Source organism: Osmerus mordax, chromosome 11, assembly GCF_038355195.1.
Source record: "Osmerus mordax isolate fOsmMor3 chromosome 11, fOsmMor3.pri, whole genome shotgun sequence".
Lineage (NCBI taxonomy): Eukaryota > Metazoa > Chordata > Actinopteri > Osmeriformes > Osmeridae > Osmerus > Osmerus mordax.
Window position 1 is genome coordinate 803,798 of NC_090060.1, and position 11,203 is coordinate 815,000.

General features: G+C 49.6%; 4 non-coding genes across 4 annotated transcripts; all 4 read right to left on the reverse strand.

Moving 5' to 3' along the window:
* On the reverse strand, positions 1-72 carry trnaq-cug (transfer RNA glutamine (anticodon CUG)). The gene has a single exon. It is a non-coding gene; the product is annotated as a tRNA-Gln (tRNA).
* A 3,539-nt stretch (positions 73-3,611) lies between these two features.
* Positions 3,612-3,683, reverse strand: trnaq-cug (transfer RNA glutamine (anticodon CUG)). The gene has a single exon. It is a non-coding gene; the product is annotated as a tRNA-Gln (tRNA).
* A 3,357-nt stretch (positions 3,684-7,040) lies between these two features.
* trnaq-cug (transfer RNA glutamine (anticodon CUG)) lies at positions 7,041-7,112 on the reverse strand. Its single transcript has one exon. It is a non-coding gene; the product is annotated as a tRNA-Gln (tRNA).
* A 2,153-nt stretch (positions 7,113-9,265) lies between these two features.
* On the reverse strand, positions 9,266-9,337 carry trnaq-cug (transfer RNA glutamine (anticodon CUG)). The gene has a single exon. It is a non-coding gene; the product is annotated as a tRNA-Gln (tRNA).
* Between the last annotated feature and the right edge of the window lie 1,866 nt (positions 9,338-11,203).

Below are 11,203 nucleotides of genomic sequence, written 5' to 3' on the forward strand. Positions count from 1 at the left end.
AGGTTCCACCGAGATTTGAACTCGGATTGCTGGATTCAGAGTCCAGAGTGCTGACCGTTACACCATGGAACCCCACCGTGAGGCAGACGGAAAGACTCACGAAAGAGACTGTGCATCTCTCTGGCTTTTGTAACCCTTTTGTAACCCTTTCCAACCCTCTCGCCTCCCGTCTTAGCGTGACGGCATTCTGGCACGTGACGTCACGTCCCACTCGTCACGGAAGCATTGGTGGTTCAGTGGTAGAATTCTCGCCTGCCACGCGGGAGGCCCGGGTTCGATTCCCGGCCAATGCACTGCTCTTGCGTGGACCGTCGTTGGCCTTGCTTTCAGTTGATTTGGCCTCTTTGCCGCGTGTAACCTCTTGAGCTAGCACGGCGCTCCAAGTCAGACTACCGTGTCCTCGTTAGTATAGTGGTCAGTATCCCCGCCTGTCACGCGGGAGACCAGGGTTCCATTCCCTGACGGGGAGAAATGCTCTTTTTGCTTAGTGTGGTTCACTGGCATCTCACAGAACTTGATTTGAAGGACACTTTATTTCTGTCAGACATTCGTGTGTTGCAGTAAGATGACCGGGTGGCTATTCGGGACATCCGGCATGGCTCCAAACAAGAATGAGCAAAAACACATTTACAATAGAACAGAAAATGAGTCGTGATCGTATGGTTTTAGGTTTCTCGTCGCTAACACGTGCGGCTATCAGAACCATCGCATCACTCCTCAAATGACTGAAGTTACCTAGACTAGATGAATAACATCATTTAAAGTAGCTAACTTGGCTCTTCTTAACAACATTAAATGAAAAATACGAATATTTGTGTTTGAAACTTGATGAAAGGGGATTCATCCCGAACCTCCCAAGAAGGGGGTTCACCCCGCACCGCTCCACACAAGAATGGGCGAATGCAGCCCCCATCCCACTGTCCCCACACCAACACCATGGTAACACTATTAGGGGGCATGGTTTTACATGTCCCTTTAGCAATAACTGAACAACGCGTATTCTTCAGCGTTACACTTGCACAAAAAAGCGGGACACGTGGAACCATCTGTCCAGCAGGGGCTGACTTCAACCACGCCCGGATCTGCCAGCAGTTCTTCACAGGACGATGATTGGTCCCAAACCCTGTGTCCTGAGAAGAAGGTTGAAACCAAGCAGCCGCTGTCAAGGGCGGGTTTGGGTTCTCAGATCAAAAGCTCTTGTAGGTTCCACCGAGATTTGAACTCGGATTGCTGGATTCAGAGTCCAGAGTGCTGACCGTTCGTTACACCATGGAACCCCACCGTGAGGCAGACGGAAAGACTCACGAAAGAGACTGTGCATCTCTCTGGCTTTTGTAACCCTTTTGTAACCCTTTCTAACCCTCTCGCCTCCCGTCTTAGCGTGACGGCATTCTGGCACGTGACGTCACGTCCCACTCGTCACGGAAGCATTGGTGGTTCAGTGGTAGAATTCTCGCCTGCCACGCGGGAGGCCCGAGTTCGATTCCCGGCCAATGCACTGCTCTTGCGTGGACCGTCGTTGGCCTTGCTTTCAGTTGATTTGGCCTCTTTGCCGCGTGTAACCTCTTGAGCTAGCACGGCGCTCCAAGTCAGACTACCGTGTCCTCGTTAGTATAGTGGTCAGTATCCCCGCCTGTCACGCGGGAGACCAGGGTTCCATTCCCTGACGGGGAGAAATGCTCTTTTTGCTTAGTGTGGTTCACTGGCATCTCACAGAACTTGATTTGAAGGACACTTTATTTCTGTCAGACATTCGTGTGTTGCAGTAAGATGACCGGGTGGCTATTCGGGACATCCGGCATGGCTCCAAACAAGAATGAGCAAAAACACATTTACAATAGAACAGAAAATGAGTCGTGATCGTATGGTTTTAGGTTTCTCGTCGCTAACACGTGCGGCTATCAGAACCATCGCATCACTCCTCAAATGACTGAAGTTACCTAGACTAGATGAATAACATCATTTAAAGTAGCTAACTTGGCTCTTCTTAACAACATTAAATGAAAAATACAAATATTTGTGTTTGAAACTTGATGAAAGGGGATTCATCCCGAACCTCCCAAGAAGGGGGTTCACCCCGCACCGCTCCACACAAGAATGGGCGAATGCAGCCCCCATCCCACTGTCCCCACACCAACACCATGGTAACACTATTAGGGGGCATGGTTTTACATGTCCCTTTAGCAATAACTGAACAACGCGTATTCTTCAGCGTTACACTTGCACAAAAAAGCGGGACACGTGGAACCATCTGTCCAGCAGGGGCTGACTTCAACCACGCCCGGATCTGCCAGCAGTTCTTCACAGGACGATGATTGGTCCCAAACCCTGTGTCCTGAGAAGAAGGTTGAAACCAAGCAGCCGCTGTCAAGGGCGGGTTTGGGTTCTCAGATCAAAAGCTCTTGTAGGTTCCACCGAGATTTGAACTCGGATTGCTGGATTCAGAGTCCAGAGTGCTGACCGTTCGTTACACCATGGAACCCCACCGTGAGGCAGACGGAAAGACTCACGAAAGAGACTGTGCATCTCTCTGGCTTTTGTAACCCTTTTGTAACCCTTTCTAACCCTCTCGCCTCCCGTCTTAGCGTGACGGCATTCTGGCACGTGACGTCACGTCCCACTCGTCACGGAAGCATTGGTGGTTCAGTGGTAGAATTCTCGCCTGCCACGCGGGAGGCCCGAGTTCGATTCCCGGCCAATGCACTGCTCTTGCGTGGACCGTCGTTGGCCTTGCTTTCAGTTGATTTGGCCTCTTTGCCGCGTGTAACCTCTTGAGCTAGCACGGCGCTCCAAGTCAGACTACCGTGTCCTCGTTAGTATAGTGGTCAGTATCCCCGCCTGTCACGCGGGAGACCAGGGTTCCATTCCCTGACGGGGAGAAATGCTCTTTTTGCTTAGTGTGGTTCACTGGCATCTCACAGAACTTGATTTGAAGGACACTTTATTTCTGTCAGACATTCGTGTGTTGCAGTAAGATGACCGGGTGGCTGTTCGGGACATCCGGCATGGCTCCAAACAAGAATGAGCAAAAACACATTTACAATAGAACAGAAAATGAGTCGTGATCGTATAGTTTTAGGATTCTCGTCGCTAACACGTGCGGCTATCAGAACCATCGCATCACTCCTCAAATGACTGAAGTTACCTAGACTAGATGAATAACATCATTTAAAGTAGCTAACTTGGCTCTTCTTAACAACATTAAATGAAAAATATGAATATTTGTGTTTGAAACTTGATGAAAGGGGATTCATCCCGAACCTCCCAAGAAGGGGGTTCACCCCGCACCGCTCCACACAAGAATGGGCGAATGCAGCCCCCATCCCACTGTCCCCACACCAACACCATGGTAACACTATTAGGGGGCATGGTTTTACATGTCCCTTTAGCAATAACTGAACAACGCGTATTCTTCAGCGTTACACTTGCACAAAAAAGCGGGACACGTGGAACCATCTGTCCAGCAGGGGCTGACTTCAACCACGCCCGGATCTGCCAGCAGTTCTTCACAGGACGATGATTGGTCCCAAACCCTGTGTCCTGAGAAGAAGGTTGAAACCAAGCAGCCGCTGTCAAGGGCAGGTTTGGGTTCTCAGATCAAAAGCTCTTGTAGGTTCCACCGAGATTTGAACTCGGATTGCTGGATTCAGAGTCCAGAGTGCTGACCGTTACACCATGGAACCCCACCGTGAGGCAGACGGAAAGACTCACGAAAGAGACTGTGCATCTCTCTGGCTTTTGTAACCCTTTTGTAACCCTTTCTAACCCTCTCCCGTCTTAGCGTGACGGCATTCTGGCACGTGACGTCACGTCCCACTCATCACGGAAGCATTGGTGGTTCAGTGGTAGAATTCTCGCCTGCCACGCGGGAGACCAGGGTTCCATTCCCTGACGGGGAGAAATGCTCTTTTGCTTAGTGTGGTTCACTGGCATCTCACAGAACTTGATTTGAAGGACACTTTATTTCTGTCAGACATTCGTGTGTTGCAGTAAGATGACCGGGTGGCTATTCGGGACATCCGGCATGGCTCCAAACAAGAATGAGCAAAAACACATTTACAATAGAACAGAAAATGAGTCGTGATCGTATAGTTTTAGGTTTCTCGTCGCTAACACGTGCGGCTATCAGAACCATCGCATCACTCCTCAAATGACTGAAGTTACCTAGACTAGATGAATAACATCATTTAAAGTAGCTAACTTGGCTCTTCTTAACAACATTAAATGAAAAATACGAATATTTGTGTTTGAAACTTGATGAAAGGGGATTCATCCCGAACCTCCCAAGAAGGGGGTTCACCCCGCACCGCTCCACACAAGAATGGGCGAATGCAGCCCCCATCCCACTGTCCCCACACCAACACCATGGTAACACTATTAGGGGGCATGGTTTTACATGTCCCTTTAGCAATAACTGAACAACGCGTATTCTTCAGCGTTACACTTGCACAAAAAAGCGGGACACGTGGAACCATCTGTCCAGCAGGGGCTGACTTCAACCACGCCCGGATCTGCCAGCAGTTCTTCACAGGATGATGATTGGTCCCAAACCCTGTGTCCTGAGAAGAAGGTTGAAACCAAGCAGCCGCTGTCAAGGGCGGGTTTGGGTTCTCAGATCAAAAGCTCTTGTAGGTTCCACCGAGATTTGAACTCGGATTGCTGGATTCAGAGTCCAGAGTGCTGACCGTTCGTTACACCATGGAACCCCACCGTGAGGCAGACGGAAAGACTCACAAAAGAGACTGTGCATCTCTCTGGCTTTTGTAACCCTTTTGTAACCCTTTCTAACCCTCTCGCCTCCCGTCTTAGCGTGACGGCATTCTGGCACGTGACGTCACGTCCCACTCGTCACGGAAGCATTGGTGGTTCAGTGGTAGAATTCTCGCCTGCCACGCGGGAGGCCCGAGTTCGATTCCCGGCCAATGCACTGCTCTTGCGTGGACCGTCGTTGGCCTTGCTTTCAGTTGATTTGGCCTCTTTGCCGCGTGTAACCTCTTGAGCTAGCACGGCGCTCCAAGTCAGACTACCGTGTCCTCGTTAGTATAGTGGTCAGTATCCCCGCCTGTCACGCGGGAGACCAGGGTTCAATTCCCTGACGGGGAGAAATGCTCTTTTTGCTTAGTGTGGTTCACTGGCATCTCACAGAACTTGATTTGAAGGACACTTTATTTCTGTCAGACATTCGTGTGTTGCAGTAAGATGACCGGGTGGCTATTCGGGACATCCGGCATGGCTCCAAACAAGAATGAGCAAAAACACATTTACAATAGAACAGAAAATGAGTCGTGATCGTATGGTTTTAGGTTTCTCGTCGCTAACACGTGCGGCTATCAGAACCATCGCATCACTCCTCAAATGACTGAAGTTACCTAGACTAGATGAATAACATCATTTAAAGTAGCTAACTTGGCTCTTCTTAACAACATTAAATGAAAAATACGAATATTTGTGTTTGAAACTTGATGAAAGGGGATTCATCCCGAACCTCCCAAGAAGGGGGTTCACCCCGCACCGCTCCACACAAGAATGGGCGAATGCAGCCCCCATCCCACTGTCCCCACACCAACACCATGGTAACACTATTAGGGGGCATGGTTTTACATGTCCCTTTAGCAATAACTGAACAACGCGTATTCTTCAGCGTTACACTTGCACAAAAAAGCGGGACACGTGGAACCATCTGTCCAGCAGGGGCTGACTTCAACCACGCCCGGATCTGCCAGCAGTTCTTCACAGGACGATGATTGGTCCCAAACCCTGTGTCCTGAGAAGAAGGTTGAAACCAAGCAGCCGCTGTCAAGGGCAGGTTTGGGTTCTCAGATCAAAAGCTCTTGTAGGTTCCACCGAGATTTGAACTCGGATTGCTGGATTCAGAGTCCAGAGTGCTGACCGTTCGTTACACCATGGAACCCCACCGTGAGGCAGACGGAAAGACTCACGAAAGAGACTGTGCATCTCTCTGGCTTTTGTAACCCTTTTGTAACCCTTTCCAACCCTCTCGCCTCCCGTCTTAGCGTGACGGCATTCTGGCACGTGACGTCACGTCACACTCGTCACGGAAGCATTGGTGGTTCAGTGGTAGAATTCTCGCCTGCCACGCGGGAGGCCAGGGTTCGATTCCCGGCCAATGCACTGCTTTTGCGTGGACCGTCGTTGGCCTTGCTTTCAGTTGATTTGGCCTCTTTGACGCGTGTAACCTCTTGAGCTAGCACGGCGCTCCAAGTCAGACTACCGTGTCCTCGTTAGTATAGTGGTCAGTATCCCCGCCTGTCACGCGGGAGACCAGGGTTCCATTCCCTGACGGGGAGAAATGCTCTTTTTGCTTAGTGTGGTTCACTGGCATCTCACAGAACTTGATTTGAAGGACACTTTATTTCTGTCAGACATTCGTGTGTTGCAGTAAGATGACCGGGTGGCTGTTCGGGACATCCGGCATGGCTCCAAACAAGAATGAGCAAAAACACATTTACAATAGAACAGAAAATGAGTCGTGATCGTATAGTTTTAGGATTCTCGTCGCTAACACGTGCGGCTATCAGAACCATCGCATCACTCCTCAAATGACTGAAGTTACCTAGACTAGATGAATAACATCATTTAAAGTAGCTAACTTGGCTCTTCTTAACAACATTAAATGAAAAATATGAATATTTGTGTTTGAAACTTGATGAAAGGGGATTCATCCCGAACCTCCCAAGAAGGGGGTTCACCCCGCACCGCTCCACACAAGAATGGGCGAATGCAGCCCCCATCCCACTGTCCCCACACCAACACCATGGTAACACTATTAGGGGGCATGGTTTTACATGTCCCTTTAGCAATAACTGAACAACGCGTATTCTTCAGCGTTACACTTGCACAAAAAAGCGGGACACGTGGAACCATCTGTCCAGCAGGGGCTGACTTCAACCACGCCCGGATCTGCCAGCAGTTCTTCACAGGACGATGATTGGTCCCAAACCCTGTGTCCTGAGAAGAAGGTTGAAACCAAGCAGCCGCTGTCAAGGGCAGGTTTGGGTTCTCAGATCAAAAGCTCTTGTAGGTTCCACCGAGATTTGAACTCGGATTGCTGGATTCAGAGTCCAGAGTGCTGACCGTTACACCATGGAACCCCACCGTGAGGCAGACGGAAAGACTCACGAAAGAGACTGTGCATCTCTCTGGCTTTTGTAACCCTTTTGTAACCCTTTCTAACCCTCTCCCGTCTTAGCGTGACGGCATTCTGGCACGTGACGTCACGTCCCACTCATCACGGAAGCATTGGTGGTTCAGTGGTAGAATTCTCGCCTGCCACGCGGGAGACCAGGGTTCCATTCCCTGACGGGGAGAAATGCTCTTTTTGCTTAGTGTGGTTCACTGGCATCTCACAGAACTTGATTTGAAGGACACTTTATTTCTGTCAGACATTCGTGTGTTGCAGTAAGATGACCGGGTGGCTATTCGGGACATCCGGCATGGCTCCAAACAAGAATGAGCAAAAACACATTTACAATAGAACAGAAAATGAGTCGTGATCGTATAGTTTTAGGTTTCTCGTCGCTAACACGTGCGGCTATCAGAACCATCGCATCACTCCTCAAATGACTGAAGTTACCTAGACTAGATGAATAACATCATTTAAAGTAGCTAACTTGGCTCTTCTTAACAACATTAAATGAAAAATACGAATATTTGTGTTTGAAACTTGATGAAAGGGGATTCATCCCGAACCTCCCAAGAAGGGGGTTCACCCCGCACCGCTCCACACAAGAATGGGCGAATGCAGCCCCCATCCCACTGTCCCCACACCAACACCATGGTAACACTATTAGGGGGCATGGTTTTACATGTCCCTTTAGCAATAACTGAACAACGCGTATTCTTCAGCGTTACACTTGCACAAAAAAGCGGGACACGTGGAACCATCTGTCCAGCAGGGGCTGACTTCAACCACGCCCGGATCTGCCAGCAGTTCTTCACAGGACGATGATTGGTCCCAAACCCTGTGTCCTGAGAAGAAGGTTGAAACCAAGCAGCCGCTGTCAAGGGCGGGTTTGGGTTCTCAGATCAAAAGCTCTTGTAGGTTCCACCGAGATTTGAACTCGGATTGCTGGATTCAGAGTCCAGAGTGCTGACCGTTCGTTACACCATGGAACCCCACCGTGAGGCAGACGGAAAGACTCACGAAAGAGACTGTGCATCTCTCTGGCTTTTGTAACCCTTTTGTAACCCTTTCTAACCCTCTCGCCTCCCGTCTTAGCGTGACGGCATTCTGGCACGTGACGTCACGTCCCACTCGTCACGGAAGCATTGGTGGTTCAGTGGTAGAATTCTCGCCTGCCACGCGGGAGGCCCGAGTTCGATTCCCGGCCAATGCACTGCTCTTGCGTGGACCGTCGTTGGCCTTGCTTTCAGTTGATTTGGCCTCTTTGCCGCGTGTAACCTCTTGAGCTAGCACGGCGCTCCAAGTCAGACTACCGTGTCCTCGTTAGTATAGTGGTCAGTATCCCCGCCTGTCACGCGGGAGACCAGGGTTCCATTCCCTGACGGGGAGAAATGCTCTTTTTGCTTAGTGTGGTTCACTGGCATCTCACAGAACTTGATTTGAAGGACACTTTATTTCTGTCAGACATTCGTGTGTTGCAGTAAGATGACCGGGTGGCTGTTCGGGACATCCGGCATGGCTCCAAACAAGAATGAGCAAAAACACATTTACAATAGAACAGAAAATGAGTCGTGATCGTATAGTTTTAGGATTCTCGTCGCTAACACGTGCGGCTATCAGAACCATCGCATCACTCCTCAAATGACTGAAGTTACCTAGACTAGATGAATAACATCATTTAAAGTAGCTAACTTGGCTCTTCTTAACAACATTAAATGAAAAATATGAATATTTGTGTTTGAAACTTGATGAAAGGGGATTCATCCCGAACCTCCCAAGAAGGGGGTTCACCCCGCACCGCTCCACACAAGAATGGGCGAATGCAGCCCCCATCCCACTGTCCCCACACCAACACCATGGTAACACTATTAGGGGGCATGGTTTTACATGTCCCTTTAGCAATAACTGAACAACGCGTATTCTTCAGCGTTACACTTGCACAAAAAAGCGGGACACGTGGAACCATCTGTCCAGCAGGGGCTGACTTCAACCACGCCCGGATCTGCCAGCAGTTCTTCACAGGACGATGATTGGTCCCAAACCCTGTGTCCTGAGAAGAAGGTTGAAACCAAGCAGCCGCTGTCAAGGGCAGGTTTGGGTTCTCAGATCAAAAGCTCTTGTAGGTTCCACCGAGATTTGAACTCGGATTGCTGGATTCAGAGTCCAGAGTGCTGACCGTTACACCATGGAACCCCACCGTGAGGCAGACGGAAAGACTCACGAAAGAGACTGTGCATCTCTCTGGCTTTTGTAACCCTTTTGTAACCCTTTCTAACCCTCTCCCGTCTTAGCGTGACGGCATTCTGGCACGTGACGTCACGTCCCACTCATCACGGAAGCATTGGTGGTTCAGTGGTAGAATTCTCGCCTGCCACGCGGGAGACCAGGGTTCCATTCCCTGACGGGGAGAAATGCTCTTTTGCTTAGTGTGGTTCACTGGCATCTCACAGAACTTGATTTGAAGGACACTTTATTTCTGTCAGACATTCGTGTGTTGCAGTAAGATGACCGGGTGGCTATTCGGGACATCCGGCATGGCTCCAAACAAGAATGAGCAAAAACACATTTACAATAGAACAGAAAATGAGTCGTGATCGTATAGTTTTAGGTTTCTCGTCGCTAACACGTGCGGCTATCAGAACCATCGCATCACTCCTCAAATGACTGAAGTTACCTAGACTAGATGAATAACATCATTTAAAGTAGCTAACTTGGCTCTTCTTAACAACATTAAATGAAAAATACGAATATTTGTGTTTGAAACTTGATGAAAGGGGATTCATCCCGAACCTCCCAAGAAGGGGGTTCACCCCGCACCGCTCCACACAAGAATGGGCGAATGCAGCCCCCATCCCACTGTCCCCACACCAACACCATGGTAACACTATTAGGGGGCATGGTTTTACATGTCCCTTTAGCAATAACTGAACAACGCGTATTCTTCAGCGTTACACTTGCACAAAAAAGCGGGACACGTGGAACCATCTGTCCAGCAGGGGCTGACTTCAACCACGCCCGGATCTGCCAGCAGTTCTTCACAGGACGATGATTGGTCCCAAACCCTGTGTCCTGAGAAGAAGGTTGAAACCAAGCAGCCGCTGTCAAGGGCGGGTTTGGGTTCTCAGATCAAAAGCTCTTGTAGGTTCCACCGAGATTTGAACTCGGATTGCTGGATTCAGAGTCCAGAGTGCTGACCGTTCGTTACACCATGGAACCCCACCGTGAGGCAGACGGAAAGACTCACGAAAGAGACTGTGCATCTCTCTGGCTTTTGTAACCCTTTTGTAACCCTTTCCAACCCTCTCGCCTCCCGTCTTAGCGTGACGGCATTCTGGCACGTGACGTCACGTCCCACTCGTCACGGAAGCATTGGTGGTTCAGTGGTAGAATTCTCGCCTGCCACGCGGGAGGCCCGGGTTCGATTCCTGGCCAATGCACTGCTCTTGCGTGGACCGTCGTTGGCCTTGCTTTCAGTTGATTTGGCCTCTTTGCCGCGTGTAACCTCTTGAGCTAGCACGGCGCTCCAAGTCAGACTACCGTGTCCTCGTTAGTATAGTGGTCAGTATCCCCGCCTGTCACGCGGGAGACCAGGGTTCCATTCCCTGATGGGGAGAAATGCTCTTTTTGCTTAGTGTGGTTCACTGGCATCTCACAGAACTTGATTTGAAGGACACTTTATTTCTGTCAGACATTCGTGTGTTGCAGTAAGATGACCGGGTGGCTATTCGGGACATCCGGCATGGCTCCAAACAAGAATGAGCAAAAACACATTTACAATAGAACAGAAAATGAGTCGTGATCGTATGGTTTTAGGTTTCTCGTCGCTAACACGTGCGGCTATCAGAACCATCGCATCACTCCTCAAATGACTGAAGTTACCTAGACTAGATGAATAACATCATTTAAAGTAGCTAACTTGGCTCTTCTTAACAACATTAAATGAAAAATACGAATATTTGTGTTTGAAACTTGATGAAAGGGGATTCATCCCGAACCTCCCAAGAAGGGGGTTCACCCCGCACCGCTCCACACAAGAATGGGCGAATGCAGCCCCCATCC